The following is a 12,752-nucleotide window of genomic DNA, read 5'->3' on the forward strand; positions in this document are numbered from 1 at the left end:
AGTTCTGTGAGATGTTCTAGTGAGCTACCAGATCTGAGGGGGTAGTGGGAGCTCCCGAATTTGTAGCCAGCCAGTCAAGATGTGAGGGTGGCCTGAGGACCCCCAAACTTGTGGTTGGTTCTGAAGTGAAGGCAGTCTTACGGAGTGCTGTACCCTTGTAAAGTTTGGCCCAAATCTGGGTAGTGGGCCTCAGAAGTCATTGCAATTTCCCTATATATTTTAAGAAATTTAAAAACTAAAATTTACGAGAGTAGTGCAATGAATACTCATAAAACCTTCACTTAGAGTTTCCAATTTGTTAACATTCCAATATTTGCTTTATTTCTCTCTCTTATGTATGTTAAGCTTTTTTTTTTTTTCCTCTAACCAGTTAAAAGTTACAGACATAAGATCCCCAAACACTTTGCGGCATATACTTCCTGAGGACCAGGATATTGTCCCACATAACTCCAATGTCGTGATCATACATAAGAAATTTAGCATTGATATGATAAATACTCTCTAATATATCCTATTTGTTTCCCTATTGTCCCTCAAATATCATATAATTCTTTTTCTCTAGACTTATGATCCTATCAAGGATATATATTACATGTGATTGTCATTTTTCCCTCCTTTAATCTAGATTCTAGAACTGCCCCCTAGATTTATTTTATTTTTTTGTCTTTCATGACACTGATATTTTTGAAGGGGACAGGCTACTTGTCTTGTATATTAAACCATAATCTGGATTTGTCTGATTGTTTCCTCATGATTAGATTCAGACTATACATCCTTGGCAAGAATACAAACTGATGCAGGCTGGCTGGGTCTGAGGACCCAGAGGGGGTCCCACAGGATGAGCCAAGAGGGTCCTTGGCTTTGCACGGGATAGAAATCAAATATGAGCCAAAAGGAAGTGAGAGCAGAGTTTATTGAAGGTAGATCAGATACAGACAAAGCATCTGGGAGACTTGAGAAGGATGGAAGAGTGAGTCTCATCTTTGCTTGGGGCCTGGGGTTTTTATTGAGGATGCTGGTCTGATATACATGTCCTCTCAGGCATCTAGGAACTAGTCAAAACAAAGACAAGTGCTCAGATGTCCTCCCTAAGTCACTTATGCCCTAGAACCCGGAGTCTCGGTGTCAAGGTGTCTGGAGTCAGTGGTAAAATATTGAGGACAACCTCAACCAGTCACTCCTTAGTTGTTATCTGTTGTGCTGGTAGACTCCAAATAAATCCTTAACTCTTCGACCTTTAGGAGGAGGATCTATATCATGGGTACTGATGGGGTTTGGAATATAGGTGAGGTTCATTTGGGTGAGGTCCGGAGCCCATGACCAAGAAAGAATTCTTGAGATGTCTTTGGTGCAAAATGGTGGTTTATTGAAGCACAGGGACAGAAAGAGCTGTTGCACCGGGGTTGTGAGGGGTGGGGAGGGATGGCTGATTATGTTCTATGGGGTTGGGGGAGGTAAGGAAAAGGGAAGTTTCAAGAGAACTTTCATATGCTAAGGAGGACCTACAAGATACTGGAGTCCTTGCCATTGTCAAGTTAAGGTTGTTTTTCCCTCTAGCAAGGTATTAACATTAAGATAGTTAGGAGATTCCTGGAAGAATGTCACACATGTCCCACCCAGGAGTGGGGGGTGGGGGGAGGTTGCAGGGTATCTGCTTATGCTTTGTCTTCAGCCAACCTTCTGCTCCCTTAACAGTAAGTACCGTAGGCATGTGTAAGGTGGGGGTGCAGGTCCTGGCAAGAATAGAGGCAGGAAAAGGAGCAAAAAGTAGTCCTTTGTGGGGTCTTTTCACTTTCTCTGTCTCAAAGCTGAGGGATAAAGTACATTAGCAGTGAGGTACAAATATGCCTTACATGGCACGTGGAAGAGCTGCATGGCCCAGCGTGGAGGGGATTTCACGCAGCAGGAATGTTGGGGGTTGCCCAAAGCTCCTCCTGTCTTCTCACTCTTCTGACATCATCTCATCCCAGCCCTGCCCATGGCTTAGCAGGCTCTCACATGTCCATCTCCAGCACAGACCCGCTTCCCCAAACCCAGTCCTTGTTTTTGTCTCAAAGCTGTCTCTAAGGTCCCTCACACCCAATGTGTTCAACACTGAACTCTAGAGTCCTTACACCAGCCCCTTGCCACGTGGGGTCCTCCTCTGGTCTCGGCCATTGCCGGGAACGGCAGCACCCTCACTCAGTTCTGTGAGCTAGAAACCTGGGTGTCGTCCATGACCCTTGCTTCTCTTTCCCCTCCTCCTGTAGCCAGCCCAGGGCCAACTCCTGCTGTTTTGGCCACCTAAGTTAGTCTGATCCATCCACTGTCTCCATCTTCTGTGCCACCACCTTAGGCCACGCCCCTATCCTCCTACAGCCCCCTAACTGCTCCTGGGGTTTCCACCCAGGCTCCCTTCTGAATTTGCTCTCCACAGAGAAGCCAAAGTATCTTATTAAAATGTCTTTTTTTTTTTTTAAGATTTTATTTGAGAGAGGGGCGGGGAGGGGCAGAGGGAGAGGGAGAAGTAGACTCCCCACTGAGCAGGGAGCCCACCCCTGGGGCTCGATCCCAGGACCCCGAGATCATGACCTGAGCCACAGTCAGACGCTTAACCGACTGAGCCACCCAGGCATCCCTACCTAAAGTGTAAATTTTCTGATGGCATCATCCCCCTTCTTGGAATCTTTCAATGTGTTGAATAACAAAAATTCAACGGAGGGAATTTGAAGATGTAATTGGCTTTATTAAGCAATTCACTAAGGGGTACGTACCATTTCCTCTAGTAGGTACAGAGATGTTTCAAGGATGTGTACAAAAGGAAGCTTTTTATAGACAAGATGGTGGGGCAAGGAGGTTATTAGCAAAAGAAGGGATTGTTTCTGGTCAGGACATCTTCTTGGGCGGGGGAGGGGGGAGGGAATGACAGGGTTGTTTGTCCTGCAGATGACCTCACTGATGCTGATCAGGAAATTTCCCACTGAGGCTAAAGGTCTCATTCCTGGGATGGGTTGAAACTGTAATTAGGTCTTGGTTTGCTGTTGGGAGGTGGGGGGAGGGGGGTGGGCGCAAATGAACCCATTTGGGGCTCCTTTTTTTTTCTTTTTTTTTTAAACAAATGGATACTCATTGCTCTTTCAACAAAGACCAAAATTTTTGCTAAGCCCCCTGGCCTCTGTGTGCCCCGTTCTTCCCCGTGCCCTCTGCTCTGCGGCCACTCTGTTCCCCTTTTCAGTCTCTTCGACCCCAAACAGCTTCTCTCCTGCTCCTGGGGATGCACGCACATGTGGCTCATGTGTGCTTTCCCTTCACATCTTTACTCATCAGTCCCTTTCCCTCTGGGAGGCTCCCCTGTTATACAATCTCAGAGCACTCTATTTCTCTCCCCCTCTTAGCCCACATTACAGATTGTATTTCTGCAGCCCTTCAGTGTTTCTTTAGGATCTGTCTTTCCCACTGCCAAGTGCTGAAGGGAAGTGCCCACTTCTGACTTCTCCTCCATAGCCCCAGCATGTGGGGCACAGTGCCACCCTTGATAAACACCTGGGAGGTGCGCGACCCTGCCGTGGGCCTCTGGAGAATTCCGAAGCGTATGCGTGCTCATGCAAATGTGAGAGAATTCATTCCACACTGTCTTACAGTCTAGGTCAGTTTGATAAAATATTATCTATTTTATCTGCTCAGTCTGACTTCAAAAGTCCATGGGGAAATTTTATTTCAAAGCAGTTCCTATATTTAAACTTAGAAAAGTAAGAACAACCAGCATTTCTCCCATCTTCCCATTTACGTCTTGAGCCATCTAAGCTCAGAGGGTGGCCAAGGCAGCAAATAAAGTAAGAGGCCATTGATATGCAAATATGTCATTAAGATTGGAGGCCCCACCCCAGAACTCCGTCTCAATTCTTTCCAAATCAAAGCCAATTTGCATTTAAAAAAATGAATCTCCCAAACTTGAAATTATTCTCCAAAGCTAAAATGTATGGAAATTAAACTATTGAAAATATTGAGCCTTCAGTACAACACATTGCTGTTTTGAGGGGAGAAAGCTGGCTGTCCTTCAACAATTGGGTTCTGTTTGGCTTGTGAAGGGCTCCTGGGTTAAGGATGGACACTCTTGACCTTGGACTGCCCGCTATTTCTCTGGAGCATGGACACACCGAGCAGTTAAGGTAGGTGCTGCTTGAGACATCGCTCCCATTTTCGAGTTACGGAAACTGAGACTCAGAAGATCACTTGATGTATTCGAGATACAACCTAGTCTTCAGATTCCATGTACAGAGCACCTTTCTCAACACTTTTTAAACTGTCACATCCCCCAAAGGGCTGTGATTCTCTGTAGAGCAGAGAGCAGACCTGCCAACGCTGCTCATGCCTACTCTGCCCAACAGATTTCACAGGAACTTTGGAACGTATTTCTAATCTCACAGAAAAGAAGCAAAGCAAATTCCTTCCAGGTAATAGAAAGAGGGTGGGGAGCCCTTCATCTGTCCTGCTGCCTAAACCGCATTTCACACAAAAGCCCCAAGGTGCCATAAAATCACTCTGGTGCCTGGATGCCAGGCTCAGAATTGATGACTTGAGAGGCCGAGGAGCGGAGCTGCTGTGATGATCTCAGAAAAGTGGGATGTGGCTGCTGAAGCCCAGAGCCCACTCCCTGCAAACCTCAGCTCTGGTTGGCAGCGCTTTCCCCTCCTGCTGACGGATGATGGACCAGGGGCTCCCACACCAGCAGACAGCTCCCATCTCTGCTTTGAGCTTGGAGCCATGTCACTTTTGGGATTAGAATGTTGTTCTCTGATTCAGATGATTCCTTCCTTCTCTGCAACAGTCTCACGGTAGGAAGTACGTAGTAGGCAGGACTGCAAGCTCTGCTGTGCACCAGCTCTGTGGTCTTCAGCAAAAGACTCCTCTGACCCTCAGTTTCCCCATCTGTAACGATAGACCCTGTCTTGTAGGGTTCCCGAGAGAATCAAATGAAATACTGTAATGGGAAATTTTTAGCTTGGCGCCTGGTGTCAAAGATGAAAAAAGCTGGACACTGGTTAAAAAGTGTTAAGGACTGATTTTAATCAGTAACATACTATTGCAAAAGGGAAAAGAGTCCAATGTGACCTGAACTCAACTTTGGTATGTGCAGAGGTGACTGGGTGTTTTCAAGGGAGAATGAGGGGTTAGGGCGAGGGGTGAGCAGGGGCTCAGTAGAGTCAGGGCAGTGAAAATTTACAAAAAATGGGGGAGGGATTGGTCCATGTGAAACCCATCTGGGTTTGCTCCTCCCCTCCCACCAAGGCTGGAGAGAGACCCGAGCCCTGTCCTCAGGTGTCCTCTGGAAGAAAGAGTCATTTCTTTTGGAAGCCTTGTGTTTTCTCAGGCAGGCACTTTAAGGGGGGCTAGGATCATCTTAGGGGTGCAGTCCTGAGTGTGTTAGTGTTTGTTCAAGTCTTTGTAGGCCCAGCTTGGGGCCTCGCTGAGAAGCGGGCTCGGAGGAGCCCGGCTAGAGTTTGGTCAAGGAGAGAGTCTTTGTCACTGCCAGGCAGCGGTAAAGAGAGAAGGTGGTTATTCATTTGTAAGTAAGTTAGCAGAGGGACCATCTGTGGGAACACCGAGTGGGGACACTGCATGGGACAATGTGTGGGGATGCTGTGTAAGTCACTGCATGTCGCTGTGGGGTACACTGCATGGAGACACAGCGTGGACCTCTGCACGAGGGTGCTGTGTGGGGAACACTGCTTAGAGACGCTTCGTGGCCAACAGCTGCTTGAGAGGTGGCAGCTCAAGAAGGTGGGACCGACTTGTGCTTTTGTAACCTTGGGGAAAATGTTCAAGCAAAAATATGATGGGGACCAACTTTACAGGACAGCTTTTTTTTTTTTTTTCATTATGCTAAGTGTACTCTTTATTTATTTTTAAATTTTTATTGTTATGTTAATCACCATACATTACATCATTAGTTTTAGATGTAGTGTTCCATGATTCATTGTTTGTGCATAACCCCCAGTGCTCCATGCAGAACGTGCCCTCCTTAATACCCATCACCAGGCTAACCCATCCTCCCACCCCCCTCCCCTCTAGAACCCTCAGTTTGTTTTTCAGAGTCCATTGTCTCTCATGGTTCGTCTCCCTCTCCAATTTCCCCCCCTTCATTCTTCCCCTCCTGCTATCTTCTTCTTTTTTTTCTTTTCCTTAACATATATTGCATTATTTGTTTCAGAGGTACAGATCTGAGATTCAACAGTCTTGCACAATTCACAGCGCTTACCAGAGCACATACCCTCCCCAGTGTCTATCACCCAGTCACCCCATTCCTCCACCCCACCCCCCACTCCAGCAACCCTCAGTTTGTTTCCTGAGATTAAGAATTCCTCATATCAGTGAGGTCATATGATACATGTCTTTCTCTGTTTGACTTATTTCGCTCAGCATAACACCCTCCAGTTCCATCCACGTCGTTGCACATGGCAAGATCTCATTCCTTTTGATGGCTGCATAATATTTACAGGACAGCTTTTGATGTTTTATCAACATCCTGGCTGAGCGGGCTCTCAAATCCAGGTCTGGCTGACTCCAGGGCTGGTGAGCCATCATCATCTGGCACAAGGATGCAGCAGGGAAGACCACACCACAGTCCTGCGGGTCATCCTTCATGGTGGGCAGTGCTGGGCAGTCCAGGGATGCTGTTCCTGATGGAGCAGAGGAGTGGGCAGGGGAGAAGTTAAGGCGAAGGAGCTCTGGCCCAAGCTATGGCAACTGCTCAGAAGGCACATGCCACTTCCTGGGAGTGGTTCTAACTCTCCATTGTGTGCCCACCACCAAGCTCTGGGGCCTAGGAAAGCCTGCATTCGAGCTTTAGAAATAGACAAACACACATTGTCCTTCCCAGAATCCTCCTGCCCCATGGTGAATCGTCAGCAATTTTTGGCCACTCAGCGTCTAGTCCTTCTTCTTCAGAAAGCCTGATATCCTCTGGGAGGTGCATAATAAAGTCCCTTTATAGCTCTTTCTATGTCCCAGGCCCTGTTCCAAGAGCATTATATTTATTAACCTATTTAATCCTTCCAACAGCCCCAGAGCTGAGTACTATCAGTATCTCTTGTTTTAACGTGTGGCAACAGAAGCACAGGGAGGTCAAGTAGCTTGGCCAGGGTCACACCTTAGTGGCAGGAAGTCAGCTCCTTACCCCTGCTTTATGCCATGGTGTGCATGACTGGTCTTGCTCTCCCCACCACAAAGTCAAAGGGACCCAGCGGTTCTGTCAGCCAAGTCCTGCCTCTCGCATCGCTGTAGAGCCAGGGAGTGGGCAGGTGGCGCCAATTAGCTGAGGGACTCTAACGTAGGACGTGAGGCTGAGAGGATGTGAGGTTGCGCCGCAGCTGCCCTCTTGGAACCGGGAAGGTCAGGTTTGCCTGGGAAGGCAGCTGGAAGGGGAAGGTGAATAGAGTGGAGCGGAGGAGACCGTGAGAGGTGGGTCCTGACTGTATTCTTTCCCTGTGGCTGTTGTAACCAGTCACCGTAAGCTTCGTGGCTTTAAACAACACAAATCCATTGTCTGATAGTCGTGGAGAGCGCAAGTCCAAAATGGGTTTCATGAGGCTGAAATCGAGGTGTTGGCAGGGTTATACTCCCTCAGGATGCTCCGGGGAGGGCGCCCCTTTCAGCTTCTAGAGTTCCATGCCGGGGCTCATGGCTCCTTCCTCCATCTTCAAAGCCAGAAGCATAGCATCTTCAGTTCTCTCTCTGCTTCCGCCTTTGCCCAGCTTTCTCCTCTGACTCGGAGCCTCCTCTGAACCTCTTACAGAGGTCTGTTGTGATTACCTTGGGCCCACCTGGATAACCCCAAATAATCTCCCCATCTCAAGAGCTTTTGCTTAATCCCAACTGAAGAGTCCCTTTTGCCCTATAAGGTAACGTCCATAGGTTCCAGGGTTTGGGACGCGGACGTATTTGGGGGGCCCCTATTCAGCCTCCCACACTGACTGTCTCCTTAGTGGGCCCTGCCTGGCAGGCAGCGTGGCCATCCTGGGGAGGAGACGTTCTCATCCAGCGTACCCTCCTTGTGCCGGTTCCACCCGGCGGAGCACACAACTGCAGTGATGCAGTTGACTACAAACTCTGGAGTCCTGGCTACGGTTCAAGGACAGGCGTCTCCCCAAGAGCCACCTCCTGGGGCGGCTGGAGCCATCGTCTTGCCACCTTCTTCCCCGAGAGCCCCCTCCATCTGTTCGAGCCATCATGTTGCCACATTCCCAGCACCCCTAGCCTAACCTCACACCTTTTCTGAGAGGCAGCCAGGGCTGTGCAGGTATGGCCAGGTGGAATTGTTCCTTCTGCACAAGGCTGAAAATAGGAATTTGGTCTCCACAGTTTCCTGCTTCTCATGCTCCTTACAGAAGTGGGGCGAAGGCAAGGAAGTAGGAGACAGGCCTTTCAAGGGAGCCAGGGGCGGGAAACATTAGCCAAAAGAAATCAATACCCAATGCATTACAATAACACTGTCCACAACGATGATACTGAGCACTCACCGGCACTGAGTGATAAGCACTTTATGTTATTACTTACTTTATCAAAAATGATGAATGTAAAATTGTAACAGTACAAGAAAATATGCAGTAAAATGTAAGTTTCCCTCCCCTCCTTAGAAGCAAACATTGTTTCTTATGCGTTTGTCTAGACTTTTTTAAATCTGTGAGCCACATATGTGGGCACGCCCTTCAAGAAACAAAAAAATGGTTGCATCTCATACATTTTATACTGCTCCTTGCTTTTTGCATGTAACAATATATCTTGGTGATTTTTCCATTTTAGCCCAAATAGATTTATTTTATTTATTTATTTTTAAAGCTACATGGCATTCTGTTTTATGGATGTGTCATAATTCCTTAAACCACTTTCCTTTTGAGGGATGTTTATGTCGTTCCCAGTCCTTTGTTCTTACAGAAAACAGGGCAATGAAAATCTTTCTAGGTATTTCTTTGCATACAAGTGTGAGTTTATCTGTAGAATAAATTCCTAAAGGTAAAATTGCTAGGTCTTATCTCTTTAGTCCTCACAGCAACCCTGGGAAGCAGGTGCTCTTATTATTTCCACTTAATATACAGGGAATCAGACATACAGAGAGGCTAAGTAACTTGTTCAATAAATTACTAGTGGAGATTGGATTAAAACTAATTCTGTTGAGGGGCGCCTGGGTGGTTCAGTGGTTGGGCGTCTGCCTTCGGCTCGGGTCATGGTCCCGGGGTCCTGGGATCGAGCCCTGCATCGGGCTCCCCGCTCTGCGGGGGGCCTGCTTCTCCCTCTCCCCCTCCCCCTGCTTGTGTTCCCTCTCTCGCTGTGTCTCTGTCCAGTGAATAAATAAAATCTTAAAAAAAAACAACAACAACTAATTCTGTTGAACACTGTGGAGACTACAAAAGGTATCAAGAACCTGAGTCTTCTAGAGACTCTAGACTTCCTTTTTTTTTCTTTCTTTTTTTTAAAGTAAGCTCTACACCCAATGCAGGACTTGAACTCACAACCCTGAGATCAAGAGTTGCATGCTCTACCAACTAAGCCAGCCAGGTGCCCCTAGACTTCTTGATATTAGAAACAGTTTAAAAAAAAAAAAAGAAAGTGTTCTATTTTCTTTGCTCGGGAACATATTAATCATGATAGGATAGGTTATGATGCTGTAACATATCAGTCCTCAAATCTGAGTATTTTTTTTTTTTATTAAAGATTTTATTTATTTATTTGACAGAGACAGAGATAGCGAGAGCAGGAACACAAGCAGCGGGAGTGGGAGAGGGAGAAGGCTTCCCCTTGAGGAGGGAGCCCGATGTGGGACTCGATCCCAGGACCCTGGGATCATGACCTGAGCCGAAGGCAGATGCTTAACGACTGAGCCACCCAGGCGCCCAAATCTGAGTATTTTAATGGGACAAAAGTATTTTTTGCTCTTGCAGACTCTGGTGGAGCCCGTGCTGTGGGTGCTCTCCTCTATCTGATGGTTCAGGGATCCAGGCTCTCTGAGATACTCCTCTCTCCACATATTATTGTCAGGTCCTCTCAGCAGGGAAAGAAATGAAGAGATATGTAGGAGGCACACCAGCTCCTATGTACATATGGACTTGGAAGTGACACAGGTCACATTTGTTCATGTTCCATTTACTAAAACCATTCATATGGCCCCAACCTAACTGCAAGGGAGAAAGGGAAGTAGTCTTCCCCTGTGTCCAGGAAGAAGATAAGGTATGGTGAGCCTTAGTTCAATCATATTTATAAATATCCCACCCACCTTGAACAGGGAATTAAGGAATTTTAAGAAGCTTTGCTGTGCAATGTGCATAAAACTCCCATCTGCATTTCTCTAAGGAAACTTCAGGAAGGATTCATTTGTCTTTCAATGCCTTGGGAATCAGAACCATATATATTTTTTTCCTGATGTGACTCCAGTCTGAGCTTAGAAAAAATGGCCCAGCATCATTTGAGTTTCATTAACAACATTAAAAATATCAATGTCTTAAATGATTTACTTAAATTAGAGCAGACTCAAGATTATTCTTCTAATGTCTTTCTCACTTACTTGATCCCACTATGCTTTTTTAAGAGGGAGACAAAGAAGGTGGAGTAACTACAGGAGTTCTCACTTACTTTGTGCCTAATTCACTTCCATCTTGTTTTTGCTGCAATCATGCTAAATGAGGTACTTTCAGGCTCTTAATCAATAGCTATGGAAATTACAAATTATTTTAGTGTTTTGGTTCTCTGAAAATTGTTTGTTATCATTTCAGGGTCCAGCCTTGGGAGTGTGTTAGAAATGTGCATGTCTCCCATGGCAGCAAGGGCAATGTAAATGGGCCCCAGGAAGTTGGGAATCTAGGTCTTGAGGGTACCAAGCTGAGGGATGTAGAGTTTCTTTCAGTTGCATTTGGCTGTCTGGGAGGATGAGTGGGAAAAGATGAGAGTTGAACTGACTGAAGGTTGGAGTTCTCTTGGGTAGAAGAACCAAGGGGGTAGATGTTAAAGTATTAGCAACAGTGGAGGAAGGGATGCTTCAAGGGGTCCAGGTTGAAGAGGCATGAAGATGAAGTGGTAATTTTTTAAGAAAGGCAGGAGTCCTGGGGACAAGGAGTGTCAGTGAGGTCAAAGAAGAGGTATTATGGGAATAAGGAATGGAGTGAGAAAGGAACACAGGCAAATATTGTTAAAGTCAAGGAGAACATGGAGGGTTGGATGGGTCTTCTATGAGAATATTGAATTCTCCCAAGATTCTGCCAGGAGCGTTAAAGATAACCCAACTGTAGAGGCATGAGCCTCAAAGTAGAAAGGGTATTTTTCACATAAGTGAAAATGTAGTGATCTGCTAAACTGTTCACAGTGGTTATTTTGGTGAGGAGAGAGATATTGTTGGCTATTTATTTATACACTTTTGCATTAATTGGCTTGTCATAATGGCCAGAATTAGCTTTTGTAGTCTGAAAGCAAATCTATTAAAGTCTAGGAAAAAAAATTGAAGACGACTAGAAAAATTAAAAAAGAAAATTGATGGTCTGGAAGAAGTGCTTGCCACATAGCAAGTGCTCTACAATTGGTAATTAGCAACATTATCACTATTATCATGGTGAATGGCAACACTCTTCATGCTAGCATGCTAGAGCAGATTCTCACTGTCTCCTGATAGAATTCCTGCAGCTCCCTCTCCTCCATTTCCCGAATTCCATGCTGCTGATGGGGAATGGAAGTCAGCCCTGCAAGCGTTCCTTCTCCATGCTCGCTTCACCATGCTTCATACTGAGTTGTGTTCCTGTACTATGCAGTGATAAGATCCTGATATTTGGATTTGGCTCAGGGGGAGAGAGAAGACGCCATGTAGGTCCCATAAGCAGCTGTCCTACCTCTTCATTAGCAGACATTTATTGTCACCAGTAGATATCCCTGGTTTTCTACCCAACGCCCTTTCTCTGATTCTTCCCTGCTAACAGAGTCTTGATTTTGATCAGGCAGCAATGTGCCCAGCTTCAGTCCACTTACCTTCTGATAGTGATTGGTCTGGAAGTAGACGCTGTGACCAGCTCTGGTGAATGAGATAAAGGGATGTCTGCTGGGGCTTCTGGGAAGCTGCTTCTCTAGTAAGATAGAGCAGCCATTTAGCTGCAAGCGCTCTTGGTTCTTGCTTTGTGCATTATCCTGTGAGGATGATGAGGATGTGATAGCTTGTCGCAGCCATCCTGATTGCATGAGAGCCGACTCAGGGATGGCAGAGTGGAAGGATTCCAGGAGCCTTGGTTCTTGGTGACATTGAGTTGCCCCTCCTCCAATCCACTTCTGAATTCCTTAAGTAAACCATAAATGTTCTCACGGTTTAAGCCATTGCTGGTTGGGATTTCTGTTCCTGGAGCTGAAAACATTTCCAATGGTGCGGGACCCTGTGCTGGGGATCGGGGTGTACTGCTGAATTGGATACATCTCCTGCCCTTGGGGAGCTCACAGCCCCATGGAGAAGCACCTCTTAGGAGCTGCATCTGGGCCCAGCGTCAACAGGGCTGAGCTGGGAGGTGTGGCAGTACGGAAGGGTCAGGCGCCTGGCCTGTGGGACATTCATTGGGCCCACTCATCCTTGGGTCCCATCACTTGTAGTCCCACCCACCTCTTAGGACATGAGCCTTGTTTGCCAGGAACTAGGTAGCTCTCTTTTTGAAGGCAGACGCTCACATTTCAGTGAAGCATTCAGATTACACTAGGGCTACAAATTAACACATTATTTTAGGCCATTTCTGGGCCATAATTTTATCCTCCCC

This window comes from Halichoerus grypus, chromosome 10 (assembly GCF_964656455.1).
Source record: "Halichoerus grypus chromosome 10, mHalGry1.hap1.1, whole genome shotgun sequence".
NCBI classification, from domain to species: Eukaryota; Metazoa; Chordata; class Mammalia; order Carnivora; family Phocidae; genus Halichoerus; species Halichoerus grypus.